This window comes from Scyliorhinus torazame, chromosome 9 (genome assembly GCF_047496885.1).
Source record: "Scyliorhinus torazame isolate Kashiwa2021f chromosome 9, sScyTor2.1, whole genome shotgun sequence".
NCBI classification, from domain to species: Eukaryota; Metazoa; Chordata; class Chondrichthyes; order Carcharhiniformes; family Scyliorhinidae; genus Scyliorhinus; species Scyliorhinus torazame.
In genome coordinates, this window is record NC_092715.1 from 108,928,183 (window position 1) to 108,945,654 (window position 17,472).

The 17,472-nt window shown below is 49.7% G+C and overlaps 1 protein-coding gene across 10 annotated transcripts in view; it reads left to right on the top strand.

The window, feature by feature from the left end:
- pam (peptidylglycine alpha-amidating monooxygenase) overlaps positions 1-17,472 on the top strand; it is a 445,162-nt gene that overhangs the window by 51,578 nt on the left and 376,112 nt on the right. For 3 of the 10 annotated variants that reach the window (XM_072516378.1, XM_072516380.1, XM_072516381.1), the window contains exon 1: positions 6,117-6,280. The exons of 5 other annotated variants lie outside the window; for them this stretch is intronic. The gene's annotated coding sequence lies outside the window, so the exon portion shown is untranslated. Of the gene's footprint in view, positions 1-6,115; positions 6,281-17,472 lie in introns of those variants that run through there. 2 more of the 10 variants (XM_072516371.1, XM_072516379.1) reach the window with 1 other exon arrangement.

Below are 17,472 nucleotides of genomic sequence, written 5' to 3' on the forward strand. Positions count from 1 at the left end.
TTCAGCATTTGAATAATGAGGTATCTGACATGGTGCTGATTAGAAAAATTCAGCAAATAGTACAAGAGAATAGTTGAAAGGAATGCAGACCAAGGGTCAACAGTACTACTTTTATTTCTGGGCAGCATGGTAGCACAGTGGTTAGCACAGTTGCTTCACAGCTCCAGGGTCCCAGGTTCGATTCCTGGCTTGGGTCACTGTCTGTGCAGAGTCTGCACATTCTCCCAAGATGTGCGGGTTAGCTGGATTGACCATGCTAAATTGCCCTTAGTGCCCAAAACTGTTGGGTGGGGTTACTGGGTTACGGGGATAGGGTGCTCTTTACAAGTGCCAGTGCAGACTTGATGGGCCGAATGGCCTCCTTCTGCACTGTTAATTCTATGAGTCTATGAATTCTATGATTTGGGCTTGGGCATAGTGAGCAGGATCTTGAAATTCATGAGGACAGGGTCAAAGCGATGGCAAACAGAACAGGAGAATGGCTTCAGTCTGCAGGAACAGATTGACGAGTTTGAAACAGATTAGTGCAGAGCTTTTCAAACTTTTTTCCCGACATCCACATTTGCCAATTGGCCGATCTTCAGGACCCACGACGGACAACCTTCAGGACACACCGCATTAGTTTTCCCAGTCTATCCTGAGTCAAGGCAATGTTTAGGACACTTATGCTTCCTTGCCCTAGGCAAGGGAAATCACCTAGTTTTCCTGTTCGTAACCACGATGCAGTAGCTCTTGGTGCATTGAATTTATGCCAGGATTGAGTGAGGACGGGATGAGGCATGCACAGGTGTGATTGATGTCCTCCCATCTATGAATATTATTGTCCAGGGCCACACATAAGAGATGCAGAAGAGCCATTCCACCTTAATGAATCATTAATCCTTGGTGAAAGGACATTTGCAAATGATCAATGAATGGCCTATTTTCACTGGGTGCTCTCTTTCTTGGGTACCAAATAATTTTCACAGTAACTTCTTTGCAGTGTTAATGTAAGCCGACTTGTGACACTAATAAAGATTATTATTACTTGCATCGTCTCTTGTAAAATCCAGGAACAAAAGTAACAGGGAACGATTCCCCACGAAGCAGAGGAGCAGCTGCAGCTTCTTGAGGATTTGGCCGCCTTGCCCTATGGCTCCGACTCCGTGGCAACAACCTCGCCCGGTTCCATCAACCCCAATACCCGTCAGAACCCCGTTACTGCAACCCCCACGCCTCCCATGGTCTCAAACTGGAGCATGAGAACATTTACCTTTTCAAAATCCAAACCAGGTCACCAACAAGCTACACCGATATTCCTTTTCCCACACCAATATAGGTTTTGCAATGTCCCAATTTCCACAAAGCAGCTCAATATCAGCTCCACACTCCTGCTTGTAGAAAATATTCTGTCCAATACAAACCATCAGCTGCATAATTTTCATCAATACGCGGGGAACTTGTGCACAGAGTTTCCGCAATCCCCTGGGATTGTTGCTATTCTAACTGGCGAGGAGGTGGTGTGGGAGGCAGGGGGAGGGGGGTGATGTTGGGAAGCAAACGGACTTTGAATGCAGCATTCATTTGGCAGCTGAAGCTGTTCGGTCGCTGAGAGAAACCTTTGGAGTTTGTTGGATAGCTTGATGCAAGGGCGCGTGCGTGGGAGTGCTGGCGGCCGCAACACATTACCTCTGAGCTTCGTATTGAGTTAATGGCTTGTTCAATTCTTGTTCTTACAGTGGAGCGGCTGCTCCCAATGGAATGCAGAATTGTTACCAGCCAAAGGCTCCGCGACCCTTCTGACACCCGCCCGTGACCCACCCGTAGGTCGTGACCCACGCTTTGAAAAACTCTGGATTAGTGTATGCAACAATTCATATTTATCATAGATTATCATAGAATTTACAGTGCAGAAGGAGGCCATTCGGCCCATCGAGTCTGCACCGGCTCTTGGAAAGAGCACCCTACCCAAGGTCAACACCTCCACCCTATCCCCATAACCCAGCAACCCCACCCAACACTAAGGGCAATTTTGGACACTAAGGGCAATTTATCACGGCCAATCCATCTTTATGATACCTTAATGTAATAAAATGTCCTATGGTACTTTACAAGATACGGACCAAGTGCTGGACAATGGGATTAGATAGATAGACACTTGAAGATGGGCTAAACGATGGGCTAAAGGACCTCTTTCTGTGCTGTAAAACTCCATGGGCATGATTCAGTGGCCTCATTGTGCTCGAGCGTGAGTGTGACAAGGCCGGTAAATAGCAGGAGGAGCCAACACCGAGAACCGCACTGGGTGCCAAACCATTCGGAATCAACCGGCCTGCTCCGTAGGTGAAATTGGGATCCTGCTGTGGCCTGGCGAGAAACCAATAATCACCACATAAGCCCTATTTCCACACAATTAACGTGATCCAGCGGCCTCTCCAGCAAGTGGTCATACTGCTGCCAATTAGTACCCCTTTTGAAAAATGTGAACCTGGCAAAAGATCTGCCGCAGGGACCCGAGGAGGTGAGTAGCCATCTTCACTCACAGGCAAAGAGTCTGAGGGCACTGGACTTGCCCTTGTACTTGGACTTGCAGCCTTGGTTGGGGTGGGGCACACCCACACGTGTGTCCGCCATGCCAGCCCCTGGATTGTGTGTCTGGGTGTCTGGCCCACCAACAACCCATATCTCCTATTGACCATGGAGGCCCCTGACCATGTGGTTGAAGGCGATTGCGAATAGGGAATTGGCAATCGTGGATAAGTGAGCACTTCACACATCCCAAGTGGTTTCCTGGGGTGGAAAACTCTCCCTATTCCTTACAGATGCTGAGTGGTAGGGACATATCTGGGGAGATGGATCAAGGGTTTGGAGGTCGGCCCGCATTGCAGAAGAACCTGACAGAGGCATCATACTGGTTGTGGTGAAGATCTTTTAATGTATCACACAAATGTTCACCACTGCCCAACTATCACGGTGGTGCTGCCTCAATCTCCCCATCACCCCCACTCTTCTCACCCCCATCCCCCCTTTATCCCCTACTTACTCCCTTCTCCTTCCCCACCCTTCATCAGTGCCCTCTCAGTGATTCTTAATGTGCTTAGCACTCCTTGTTCATCCGCTGTGTCTAGGTGTTTCCCCAGGGTGCATATCAGAGGTGGAGGCAGCCTGCTGCTTACCACGTCATGTGGCTGACGATGCCACTGGTGTCCTCGGGGGCCGCAGGGCCCCGGCACACTTGGCGGCACATGCACAACCGTGCCACCCTGTCCCGGGGGTGCTGACTGCAAGACACTGCGTCGTCAACGGGGTGGAACTCGGTGGAGCTGATGGTCACTGTCGCCACTCCATAGGACAGATCCAGATTGGTACACAGTGCCCCCTCCCGATCAGTGCCCATTGGGCCCTCGGGTTCACCTCCGTACGGAGGGGCAGCTGGACTGAGCCCAGGTTGCCCCAGAGTCATCTGGCTCACACAAGGCAGCCATTGGGTTGGTGCCAGTGCTGGTGCTACCTCCATGCTACAGATTACGACCCTAACTTAATCATTCCCCAAACCCCTTAGTATTTTTAAATTTCATATGTTTATCATATTGCTTCTTACGTACCATTATTGATTTCACTTGTAGTAGTGACAGAGTGGGTTAGCTCAATTGGCTGAATGGCTGCATCATGATGCAGAGAAACACCAATGACATGGGTTCAGTTTCCACACCGGCTGAGGTAATTCATGAAGTTTCTGCCATCTCAACCTTGTCCGTTGCCTGAGGTGTGCTGGCCCTCAGGTTAAATCACCACCAGTCAGCACTCAAAGGGGTCTGGAGGACTGTGGCAACGTTTTCTTAGGGGTGACACAGTGGATAGCACTGCTGCCTCACAGCGCCAGGGACCCGGATTCAATTTTGGCCTTGGGAAGTGTGAACATTCTCTGCATGGGTTTCCTCCGAGTATTCCAGTTTCCCCTCTCAGTCCAAAGATGTGCAGGTTAGGTAGATTGGCAATGCTCAATTGCCCCTTAGTGTCCAAATATGTGCGGGTTAGGCGGCCGGGGGACAGATCGGGGCGGCCGGATCTTCGGGCGCGCAGCCGATTGCGGGTGGGGGGGGGGGGGGCACTACATTTTGAAGCTGCCTCCACGGTCCGAGTTTACCACGGCGCTCGGCTTAGCTGCTGGAGGCCGCCGTCGTGCGCAGACCCCAGACCGGAAGCGCGGGGACCCGTATCCGCAGCTAAAACTGCGTGAATCACTCTGGGCCCCTGCTAGCCCCCTGCAGGTGAGTGAATCGACTGATCTTTTTTATAGGAAACTCGGGAGTGAGACATGTGTGTTTTTTGATGCCGGCGTGGGGACATTGTCCCGTTTTAGGACAATCCAGCCCCCACCTCTATACATTTAGGAACTAATCCTTGCGTGTATGCCTTCTTGCTACCAAGTCACCAACTCGCAGAAATAATCTTGCAGTCAATGGAAAGATGCTGAAGGGTTTGCATGAACAAGTTGAGTAGTCTGCAATCCAATTTTTTTTTTAAGCCCACATGACTACGGGATGCAGCACACTGACCTAGACCACCAACAAGAATGTCAGAGTGAAGCAACAATCCACTCATTGCTTCACGTTGCTTTGCAAAACACCATGCATAAATGCACCAAGTATCATGTACACCTCTAAATCTCCTGATCCTCCTTAAACTGTCCAAATTAGTGTGAATGTTAACATTCTCAATGTTCAATATATTTTTAAGCACCGAGGTTTCTCATTTTTAGGGATCTATATGTACCATTGTAAATACTGCCATAAACACACTAATTGCTTAATTTTATTTTTCAAATACATATTTTAAGTGATTTAACGGTGCAAGATTATTTCTGCTGGTTGATGACTTGGTAACAGAGGTATAAACACCAGTTTAGTTCCCAATGCATAAAGAAAGGTTCGATTTTTCTTTAAGCTAATGAGTCAAATCAATAAATGCAATACTCCCAAATGAAATCAATCATTTTATGCGTTTAGCAAAATGCTTCTTGAATACAGAGAAAAATATTAACGGGTATGAGGAAAGAGCAGGGAATGTGTTAGGGTAGTTATCTCTAGCATGGAGGTAGCATCAGCATAGGCACTGGCCAAGCAGCTTTTGTACTGCAGATTCTGTGGACAGAAGGAGCCTCGTTTTTTATGTCTAGTTTGCTTATGTGTATATAGATACCTGCACGACACTTTATTCTGGCACTTGTTATTTTGGTCTTTCAGATGTTAGCCTATAATTGATTCATCGGAAATTACAATTGATGTTTACAATCTCAAAATTAATTTGGACTGTTTAGACAGATTATGTTCATATTAAACGTGGCTGTAATGTTAGTTAATCTTAATCTAATCTTAACTATTGCAGTGAGTATTATCGGATAAAGCTGAACTTACTTTTCAGATACATATTCAAGGATAAGTCCTGCTTAACAAAGTGGCTTCCCCTCCCAAAGGTAAGCTACCCTTTTTCTAGGTGCTGAGTCGTTCTACCCAGCATTGATATATTTACTCACGGCGCTGAGGTCCCAGCTTCGATCCTGGCTCTGGGTCACTGTCTGTGTGGAGTTTGCACCTTCTCCTCGTGTTTGCGTGGGTTCCGCCCCCACAACCCAAAAATATGTGCAGTATAGGTGGATTGGCCAAGATAAATTGCCCCTTAATTGGAATTTTAAAAAAAAAATAAAATTTTTAAATTGGATATATTTACTCACATGGTAGAAAAGAGGGATTCTGGAAGTCGAGCCTGGGCAATGTTTAATATTCAGGAGAAAAAGGTAACAAAATTACAGTTGTTATCAGTTGAAACAGAGATTCATGCAATGCAAGGTTGATGAACATTTGGGTGTTATTTTATCCTTTGGTATTTTCTACCTCCTTCGCAAAGTATAGACATTATTCAGAAGAATTAAATTAATTTCTGATTCTTATTAGGCATGCTGCTCTATAATTAGCTTTCCTAGCGACATACTGTCTTTCCACTCTTGACTATAATATTGAGACTGAGTTTTATTGTCTGTTCAACAACGTGAAGTTTAATGGCTGAAGCTCTAGGAAGTTGCTGAAGCAATTAAAGGCTTCTGTCTCAGCGCAAGATGTGGTTGCCATAGCTGCTCCTGCAGCAAAGTCGGTGGTGATGATGTCAATGAGAATGTAGGTCTGATGCACAGCGTCCACACTACAGATGAGTCACTCGTTTCAAAGGAACTGACAGTCCCACAGCTATCTCTCTATCTCACTTGGAATGTTTGTCTTTGAAGAGAATGCAGTCTTTTCACAGAGTAAGTGCTTTATGCTAGATCTGTCATTTTAGTATTTTTATACATTATAATCCACCATTTAATTTGGAGGTGGATATAAAAAGCACTAAAGTAAATCGAGTTTTGTCTACTGTGAGCTTTATAATTTAGATGTCTTGTACTGGTGAAAAAGACTAGGATGTTTTTATTTGGGACATGGATATTTTTCTTTTGTTTGAGCAGCAGACACGTTATGAGGCTAATCTGTTTAGTCTTGTGCAAATTTACAGTGGTTGAGGTTTCTGTGCTATGTTCCATGGCTGCAGGGATAGCTGGAGGCTCCTGTTGAGTTTTAAAATAGACTGGTGAATGCCTGCTGAATTTGGGCTTTCTGCAAAGTCGTGTTTTCTCCATCTGTAGGATTTTCTATGATGAATGTTAGTGTCATAGTATAGAAAAGATTAAAATGGAACAACAAATCAATAAAAATTAGTGCCGACCTACAAATATCAATTGATATTTAATAAATAGAGTACTGGGTTGATGGAGATAATCTGATTGTTTTTTTTTAAACGGCATTGTGGTGTATGCTATATTTAATATTCAGATTTTTATCCTCTGTCATATAAAAGGGTTTATCAGTACAGTATCCTTAAATAACTTGCATTGCATTTATTAAACACTTAATCCCATTAGAAATTATTTTTGAATTTAATTGTGGACCTATATTAAGTTTTTAAATGTTCTGCTATTGAATTTGAATACAAATTTATGCCTGCTATATTGTCATAAAGTAAAAACCTTTATAAGGTGCTGCTTTGCGCAAATTAAACTCGTCATTTAATTGAAAGAACTCTAGTATTACTGAAAAAAGACATGTCAAAGCTTGCACTCGTCAGGACACTTCACAGGAATACCAGTAGGAGGAGAAAACACTTTGTACTGTATGAGACGGAAATGCTGACTGGTTGGCAAATGGACTTTGATTGGTAGAGGTGTCGCCATGAGAATGTACTAGTTCATGATGACTGACAGTTAACTGCCAAGCATTGTTTGAAAATTAAACAGGTAACTTGACTCTGGCAAGGAATTGCTGTGTTGAATGAACCAGTGAATGACTATCACTTATTTTGTTTAGTTGAAACAGACACGATGCGTGTCCAAGTTCTTTCTGTCTGCAAATATGTATTCATATTTATAGCTTCCAGTGTACGTAAATGCACCACACTGCGAGCCCGACTGACAATCTTAAATTGGTTGTCAACATAATTCTTAGCACGCTGTAGGCTATTTAGCAATTGGTGTCTAATCGCAGAATCACATCCAATGTTGGACACTGTGTCCGAGTTTTGCAAGCACAGGCTGGTTGGGTATGGTCTGTCCATTGCCCATTTCGCAATCCAAATACTGCCGTGTTTACTCTGCAGAGTGATATGTTTTTATTTATTACATATATTATACATTGAAATCAGTAGCATGTCAGTTACTGGTCCTTGGAGGAAACTGAGTTCTGAATATATTGCTTGCAGGTTGTCAGCAACATCGTGTAAAATAAGACATATGAAGGCATTTCAGAAATTAGATGTTTTCAGTGTATGCTTAATGGAAAGAAAATTAATTATCGCTTTCAGAAATGCTTCTTTACATATTTCCTGTTTGTGCATCAGAAAATGATTTTTTTAAGTGGAAGCCGCAAAAAAGGTTTTTGAAACTGATTTCTCTTGTGAAATTTTGAATCTTGTGAAAATCAGGACAGTAGAAATCTCCCTCAATTTTAAACAGATCTCATCTTTCTGGTAAATGGCATATCCTTTCTAATCTTTTCTCCAGTTTCCTTGGAACTAATGAGTCAAGCTCTGGTAGAGTGTTCAGTTTTACAGTTCATGATCTGGTTGCCATAGTTGCACCTGCAGCCTTATGGCACTGTGCACAAATGTTCATTTTCATGTGTGGGTGTTGGTAGATGATCCAGCAATGAAAAATGTTACAGCTAAATTCAGCCCCATCTTGAAAAAATGTCTGCACATAAGTACTTTCCAGCAAGCACCACTTGATATCAATCATGAGCTGAATCCTTCAATGATCAGTCCCTGTTGTTAAAAATAATCTTTTTAAACATTTGCAACATTACAGCTTTGAATCTTCCACAAAGAGCTAATCCAATGATTGAGAATTCATGATGAGCAGAAAATATCCAGTTCCGTCTAAATCCAAATAGGCATTTAATCTAGTGCAATAGAAATAAGTTGTGGTTCTGATGTGGACATTGGTTAGCTTGTTGCATGAATCTGAAGAAAGCGCTTTTTTTAAATTAGAAAAGCTCTTTCTCTCTCTCTCTGTTTTTTTGGCTTGTTGAATGCATTGCACTGAAATAGTGTACAAGTGATCATGTTGCATTGATTTCTGCTTAATTTTCTTCGGCATGGAGCGAACATTTTTTTATTGGTTTTTGTAAAATTGGATATTACAAGCATTAAAATAATGTTTGGTTTACTAAGGCAGTGTTGGTGTAATAGGATTTTAATACGCGCCAAAGCTGTGGCGGTGTCGTCATATTCTTCACAGGATAAAATATTTATGCAACTGGAGAATTGCAAATATTAGACTCTCGTACAGAAGTGGGTGTCAGGGTAAGCCCAGCAACTATTGGCCAGTCAGTGTACCCTTGGTGGTGGGAAAACTTTTAGAAGATTGTCAGTCACATGGACAAATGACAGCAGATACCTGGGATCACCTTGAAGTTTCCCCTCCAAGCCACTGACTATCCTGACATTAAATATATGGCTGTCACTGGGTCAAAATCCTGGAACTCCCTCCCTAATGGCACTGTGGGTGTGTCGGCAACTCAGGTGACAATTACACAATGTATTGCTCGAGACTAGAACAAAACTGACCAAATATTCTGTGCAAAAGGCCATGGGCGCGATTTAACCAAAAGATTTCTAAGTGTGGTAGCGAGCGAGAGCTGCTGAGAGCTTCCTGACGCTCAGAGCGCCCGGCGAGGCTGTCACCGATATAAGACATTAATTGGTTCACTTAACGAGGTCCCACGGGCTTCCCGCCGCAAATCATTGTCCCGCTGGCTGATTTACCAAGACTGCGCTCACCAGCACCTTCCAACAAGGGAAAGCAGCACTAAAACCAATCCTGCACAGCCAACCTCACTCAGCTTGCGGCCATGCCGTCAAGGCGACGAGCCCCACGGTTCGACGATATTGACCTGGGCCGACTATGAAGCGGTAGAGGCCAGACCGGATGCCCTGTCTCCCCACCCCGCCCCCGCGTCACTGAGGATCGCCACTGCCGCCTGGGAGGAAGTGTCAGAAGGTCAGGGGAGAGTTGGCAGGAGGACTAGCACCCAGTGCTGCAAGAAGGTCAATGACCTTCACTGGGCCGCTCGGGTGAGTTGGCGCCGCACTCCCGTTCTCTTCACCCCGCCCCACCTCCATACAGCCCAACTTGTCAAGCACACCCCCCCCCCCCCCCCCCCCCCACACATGCACACCTTTCCATCCCATACACCCCATGCCCCCCCACCTGGCGAGTAACCACGCGCGTGGATAACAACTCACCTTCTGTGTCCCTGCAGGAGAAGTTAGCCCACAACCAATGGGAGAGGGCCCAGGCGGGTGGTGGGGTGCCGGACATCAGAGGCCTCAACCCCAATGAGGAATGGGCCCTTGAGGTCGCGGGGGTGTCGAGGACACCGCAGTGATCACTGTGGAGGTCGGCGCATGGTGCAGAGGTGAGAATCCACTGGTTCCCACCCGGATGGCCTGTTAATGCCATACAAACTGACCGATCCCTCCCACTGATCACATGCCCATCCGGGGTGCTCCCCACCCCCCGCCCTCCCAAGAGAACACCTCGGAGAATAGCTCCAAGGATGCCACCAAAATAGACGCGACACAGCTATCATCCCCACCCATGTGACACTCCAGCATGTCCATTGCCATTTGGAGGAGTCCTAGAGGACATGGGCTCAGGAGATGGCGCCGGCAATGCCTGGCCCCGAGGCGTCTGGTCCAGAGCCCCAGAGAACACCCAGAGCACACCCGTCAACAGAATCATAGACCACGGCATGTGGTAAGCAGCTGGCTGCCTCCACCTCTGATGGTGCATCCTGGGGACACACCTAGATGCAGCGGTTGGCTAAGCATGTTGCGGATCACAGAGGGCACTGGGAGTCTAGGGGTTAAGTGGGGTGCGGGCAAAGGATGGAGGGAGGATCTGGGAGGGGTGGGGTGAGAGGGTCGGCACCATTGGGAGATTGGGGCAGTTGGGGTCACTTATGTCAATCACTTAAATCTGCTGACCTTGGCCAATATGACTTCCCTGGCACTTTCTTCTGCAGCAATGCAGCTGATCACCAATCCCCGGACATGGAGGTCCTTCCCCCAACGCCCCCATGATGTGCAGAGCAGGAGAGTGGGCGGGGGGGAGAGGGAATGATGGACAAGGCCACGTCTTATGTGAAGTGGGCAAGGTGAGGGCCTCCCTGACTTTCTGGGCTTGCCGGACCCTCGCCATTGCCGCCTGTCCCCCATCCTCCGGCTGGTCCCGCAGGTCCTCCCCGGACTCGTCCTCCAGACCCTCCTGATCCAGCGCCTCCTTCTCCTCCTCCTCGGAGTCGGCTACATATTCCTCCAGCACTTCGCCCATTGCTGTGTCATGTTTTTAAAAAAATATTCCTGTTTTCAAATTTTTTACATAGTTTCAACATATTTACAGAAATAAGAAAAAACAAAGGTCACATAAATAAACATCTAATAGCTATGTCACGTATTCCCCGTATATACAAGCCCCCCATTAAACGATAATAAACACAGTAGTAAACACAAAGTTATCCCCCCCCCCCCCCCCCCCCCCCCCCCCCCCCCCCCCCCCGGCCGGGTTGCTGCTGCTGCTGACCACCACCTAACGCTCTGCTAGAAAGTCTAGGAACGGTTGCCACCGCCTGAAGAACCCTTGCACAGATCCTCTTAAGGCAAATTTTACCCTCTCCAATTTAATGAACCCTGCCATGTCGCTGATCCAGGCTTCCACGCTTGGGGGCCTCGCATCCTTCCACCGTAGCAGAATCCTCCGCCGGGCTACCAGGGACGCAAAGGCCAGAATACCGGCCTCTTTTGCCTCCTGCACTCCCGGCTCGTCCGATACCCCAAATAGTGCGAGCCCCCAACTCGGGTGTTTACCACCTTAGACACCGTCCTCGCAACGTCCCTCCAGAACCCATCCAGCGCTGGGCACGCCCAGAACATGTGGGCATGATTTGTTGGGCTCCCCGAACACCTCACACACCTGTCCTCCACTCCAAAAAACCGACTCCGCCTTGCCCCCGTCATGTGCACCCTGTGCAGAACCTTAAATTATATCGGGCTAAGCCTGGCGCAAGAGGAGGAAGAATTTACCCTACTCCGAGCGTCCGCCCACGTACCCTCGTCTATCTCCTCCCCCAGCTCCTCCTCCCATTTACCTTTCAGCTCCTCCACCGAGGCCTCCTCTTCCTCCTGCATCTCCTGGTAGATCGCCGAGACCGTGCCTTCCCCAACCCACACCCCCGAGAGCACCCTATCCTGGATCCTACGTGCTGGCAGCAGCGGAAATTCCCTCATCTGCCGCCTTACAAACGCCATTACCTGCATGTACCTGCAGGCATTTCCAGGGGGGAGCCTGAATTTTGCCTCCACGCCCCAAGACTCGCAAACGTCCCATCTATAAACAGGTCCCCCATCCTTCTAATACCTGCCCTGTGCCAGCTCAGGAATCCCCCATCCATTCTCCCCGGGACAAACCGATGGTTCTCTCGGATCGGGGACCACAGCAAAGCCTCTGCCTCCCCCCTGTGACGTCTCCACTGCCCCCAAATTTTTAGGGTTTCCACCACCACTGGACTCGTGGTGTACCTTGTCGGCAGGAGCGGCAGTGTTGTGGTCACCAGCACTCTCAGGCTCGTGCCCACACAGGACGCCATCTCCAGACTCTTCCATTCCGCCCCCTCCACCTCCATTACCCACTTGCGTACCATCGCCACATTGGCAGCCCAGTAGTACCCACACAGATTAGGCAACGCTAGCTTTCCTCTGTCCCTGCTCCGTTCCAGAAACACCCTTCTCACCCTCGGGGTCTTTTTCGCCCATACAAACCCTATGATGCTCCTGCTGACCCGCTTAAAAAAGGCCTTGGGGATCAGGATGGGGAAGCACTGGAATATAAAAAGGAACCTCGGGAGCACCGTCATCTTCACCGACTGTACCCTACCCGCCAGGGAGAGCGGCAGCATATTCCACCTTTTAAACTGCTCCACCAGCCTCGACAAGTTGAGCTGGTGTCGGGCCCTCCAGCTCCCGGCCACCCGGATCCCCACGTACCGAAAACTCCTTTCCGCTCTCTTCAGTGGAAGCTCGTCTATCCCCCTTCCCTGGTCCCCTGGGTGTATCACGAATAGCTCACTCTTCCCCATGTTGAGCTTATATCCGGAAAAGTCTCCAAATCCCTGAGGATCTGCATCACCTCCGGCATCCCCCCCCATTGGGTCCGCCACATACAGTAACAGGTCATCTGCATACAGTGATACCCGGTCGTCGTCCCCTGGCCGCACCAGCCCCCTCCAGTTCCTGGACTCCCTCAAAGCCATCGCCAAAGGTTCAATTGCCAACGCAAATAGCAGGGGGGGATAGGGGGCACCCGTGCCTCGTCCCCTGGTACAGCCGAATATATTCCGACCTCCTCCGATTTGTGGCCACACTCGCCACTGGGGCTTCGTACAGTAACCTAACCCAACTAACGAATCCCTCCCTGAACCCGAACCACCTCAGCACTTCCCACAGGTACCCCCACTCCACCCTATCGAAGGCCTTCTCCGCATCCATAGCCGCCACTATCTCCGCTTCCCCCTCCACTGCAGGCATCATGATTGCATTTAGGAGCCTCCGCACATGGGTGTTTAGCTGCCTTCCCATCACGAACCCCGTCTGGTCCTCGTGGATCACCCCCGGAACACAGTCCTCAATTCTGGTAGCCAACACCTTCGCTAACAGCTTCGCATCCACGTTGTGGAGCGAGATTTGCCTATACAACCCACGCTGTAAAGGGTCCATGTCTCGCTTCAAGATCAGCGAGATCAGCGCCCTGGACATCGTCGGGGGCAACCCCCCCCCCCCCCCCCCCCCCGCCGCCTCATTGAAAGTCCTCACTAGTAGTGGGCCCAACAGGTCCATATACTTCCTGTAAAATTCCATCGGGAACCCACCTGGCCCCGGTGCCTTCCCCGCCTGCATACTCCCCAGCCCCTTAGTCAGCTCCTCCAGCCCTACCGGTGCCCCAAGCCCCGCCACCTGCCCCCCCTCTACCCTCGGGAACCTCAGCCGGTCCAGAAAACGACGCCCCCCCCCTCCTCCGTCGGGGGCTGAGACCTATACAGCCCCTCATAAAAGTCTTTAAATACCCCATTTATTCCCACTGCACTCCGCACCGTGTTCCCCCCTTTATCCATAACTCCCCCAATCTCCCTCGCCGCCTCCCGCTTCCGCAGCTGGCGTGCCAGCATCCGGCTAGCCTTCTCCCCGTATTTGTACACCGCCCTTTGTGCCTTCCTCCACTGCACCTCCGCCTTCTTGGTAGTCAACAGGTCGAACTCGGCCTGGAGGCTTCGTTGCTCCTTGAGTAGTCCCTCCTCTGGGACCTCTGCAAACCTCCTATCTACCCTTAAAATCTCCCCCACCAACCTCTCCCTCTCTCTCCACTCCTTCCCCTCCTTGTGGGCCCTAGTGGAGATTAGCTCTCCCCTAATCACCGCCTTCAGCGCCTCCCAGACCACCCCTACCTGCACCTCCCCATTATCTTTCACCTCTAGATATCTTTCAATGCACCCCCGGATCCGCCCGCTCATCACCTCGTCCGCCAGCAAACCCACCTCCAGGCGCCACAGCGGGCGCTGGTCCCTCTCCTCCCCTAGCTCGAGTTCCACCCAGTGCGGGGCATGGTCTGAGATGGCTATGGCCAAATACTCCGTGTCCTCCACCCTTGGAATCAGCGCCCTGCTCAAAACGAAGAAGTCAATCCGGGAGTAGGCTTTATGGACGTGGGAGAAGAAAGAGAATTCTCTGGACCCCGGCCTAACAAACCTCCATGGGTCCACTCCTCCCATCTGGTCCATAAACCCACTCAACACCTTAGCCGCTGCCGGCCTCTTACCCGTCCTGGATCTAGAGCGGTCCAATGCTGGATCCAATACCGTATTGAAGCCCCCCCCCCCATTATCAAGCACCCTACCTCCAGGTCCGAAATTCGGCCCAACATGCGCCACATAAATCCGGCATCGTCCCAATTCGGGGCATACACATTCACCAAGACCACCCGCACCCCCTGCAGTTTACCGCTCACCATCACGTACCTACCTCCATTGTCTGCCACGGTGCTCAGCGCCTCAAACGACACCCGCTTCCCCACCAAAATTGCCACCCCTCGACTCTTTGCGTCCAACCCCGAGTGGAAAACCTGCCCTACCCACCCTTTTCTCAGCCTAACCTGGTCTGCTACCCTCAGATGCGTCTCCTGGAGCATGACTTCATCTGCCTTCAGTCCCTTCAGGTGCGCGAACACACGGGCCCTCTTGACCGGCCCGTTCAGGCCTCTCACATTCCAAGTTATCAGGGGGCTACCCGCCCCTTTGCTGTGTCATGTTGCGGAGAACACAGCAGACCACCAGAAAGCGGGCGACTCTCCGGGGAGTCCAATACACTGCTCAATGACAGCCTGGATGGGCTCATAGGCCTCATTGTACTGGGTTTCCGCACCGGTCACCGGCCTCCATATTGGCGTCCATAGCCAGGTCCTCAGCGGGTACCCCTTTCCACCAAGAGCCAACCAGCCATCCTTGGGTGGTCCTCGAGAGGCCAAGAATGTTTGACTGTCTCAGGATGTAGCTGTTGTGCATACACCCTGGGAAGTGTGTAGACACGTGCATGATCTTCATGTGGTGGTCGCACAAGAGCTGGATGTTCAGGGAGTGGAACCCCTTTCTGATGATGTAGGGCACTCCCAGACTGCTTGGTGAATGCGTGCCATCTATAACCCCCTGTACCTGTGATATCCCAGCAATGGCAGAGAATACTGCTGCCTGGGCATCTTGTTGGGCCTAATCCAAGTCAAAGCTCATATAGTTCCCTGCCCTGGCAAAGAGGGCATCCGTAGCTTCCCTTGAGATGCCACACAAATCCCCGCTCGAGCCCTGGAATGAGCCTGAGGCGTAGAGATTCAGGGCTACGTTGACCTTGATGGCCACTGGGAACGTGTATTCTCCTCCTCCTCCTCCACATGGTGCCAAGTCCGCGAGGACATGACACAGGTGCTGCACTGGCTCCTTGTTGAGGCGGAGCCTCCTGCAGGACCTTGTCATCAGTTCGAAAGACCAGTGATGCCTGTATGCCTTGCGCTGTCATGGGCATTCCACTCTGGGTCCCTCCCTGGCCTGAGGGGCGGCTGGATCTTCAGGGTGTGGGGCGGGTCTTGCACATGGGTCGCCGCCTCGATCCTCTGTTGTCGTTGCTGCCGCTGCCTCCTCCGGTGTCTGGTCGTCTGGCCTGCCAGCAGCACCCTTGGGCAAGTTCTGCAGCGTCAATATATCGCTCATCTCGTGCAATATCTGTAAGGGATTAATGAGGGTGTGAGACTGACAACCAGCAGTGCTTCACCCGGGACCTTCCATAACTCCCATCACTAACCCCTCTTCATCTGACAGGTGCTGCCCATGCACCCCTGGCCACAGCGGAGGCCCTGATCACTACACCCCCGACACCCACACACATGTTATCTGGATTGGGTGCTTATTTCAATCCCAATGCACACGCCCACCCTCTGGTCACGGAAATGTTCCCAGTGTCGGGATCCAGTCCCTGGGTGTTCAGATGTTGGCTGCTACATCCTAGGTGTTGCCTCCCGCAGTGTTCAGGCATAATGTCCAGGTATCATGGTCTAATTGGGATGCTGGGCAATAACTCCCACTTGCTATATGGCACGCCTACCAACGGGGATCCTCGTGGGATGTGTGAAGTGCCCATTTAACTACAATTGCCAATTCCCAATTCGCTATAGCCTTCATCCACGTGGCCAGCGGCCTCCCCGGCCACAGGGGTTACGGGTGGTCAGTGGGGCAGGGGTTGGGGTTGCCCCTGTAACAGGACCACACAGTCCAGGGGTTGGCATGGTGGACGTGTGGGTGCTGAGACACCCATCTCCCCTCACCCCCAGCCTACAAGCATAGCTCATTCCCCAGCCCTCCCGATGACGGCTCACCCTGACCGTGGCTGGTCCCCTGGTGAATCTCCTACCGCACTCCGACCACTGGGGCAGCAACCCTAGTGTTCCTGGGCTCTTTGCCTGTGAGTGAAGATGGGGGCTACTCACCACCTCGGCTCTGCGCAGCAGCTCTCTGCAGCTTCATGTTTTTAAAAAGGTGCCCCCGTGACCACTTGCTGGGGATGCCGTTAGATTTAACGGCCTCGTCGCACTTTCACTTAAGTTGTGATGTGGCCATTAAATCATATTCCACAGGTTCCAGATAAGCAGCACACCTGGCACAGGGTGGAGCAATAGTTTTATGTCATCTTCATTTCAAATTGTTTGAGTATAATAATCTTTATTGTCACAAGTAGGCTTACATTAACACTGCAATGAAGTTGCTGTGAAAAGCCCCTAGTTGCCACATTCCGGCGCCTGTCTGGTTACACGGAGGGAGAATTCAGAATGTCCAAATTACCTAACAGCACGTCTTTCGGGACTTGTGGGAGGAAACCGGAGCACCCGGAGGAAACCCACGCAGACATGGGGGGAACGTGCAGACTCTGCACCAACGGTGATCCAAGTCGGGAATCGAACCTGCGACCCTGGCGCTGTGAAGCAACTGTGCTAATCACTGTCATTCTTGGTCTGTAAGCATTTATGTTTTCTACAGACTAGAATTATTTATACCTATTGCTTTTTTTGGCAAAATTTATACTTAATTGTACAACTAAAACCTAAATGTTTTTGAAATGAAGCTATTTTGTAGCACATCCACCTTTTATGTGACCTAATAAACAACAAAAAGAGATAATTCATGTGTAAAATTTGATTATAATCTGAACAGTTACTGAGGTTATTGCAGTCACAAGAAAATTGTAGTGCTGCTTCTGGCAATTTAAATGTTATTATAACACAACCAATTTTGAATGAAAAGTAGTATTTACTGGTAT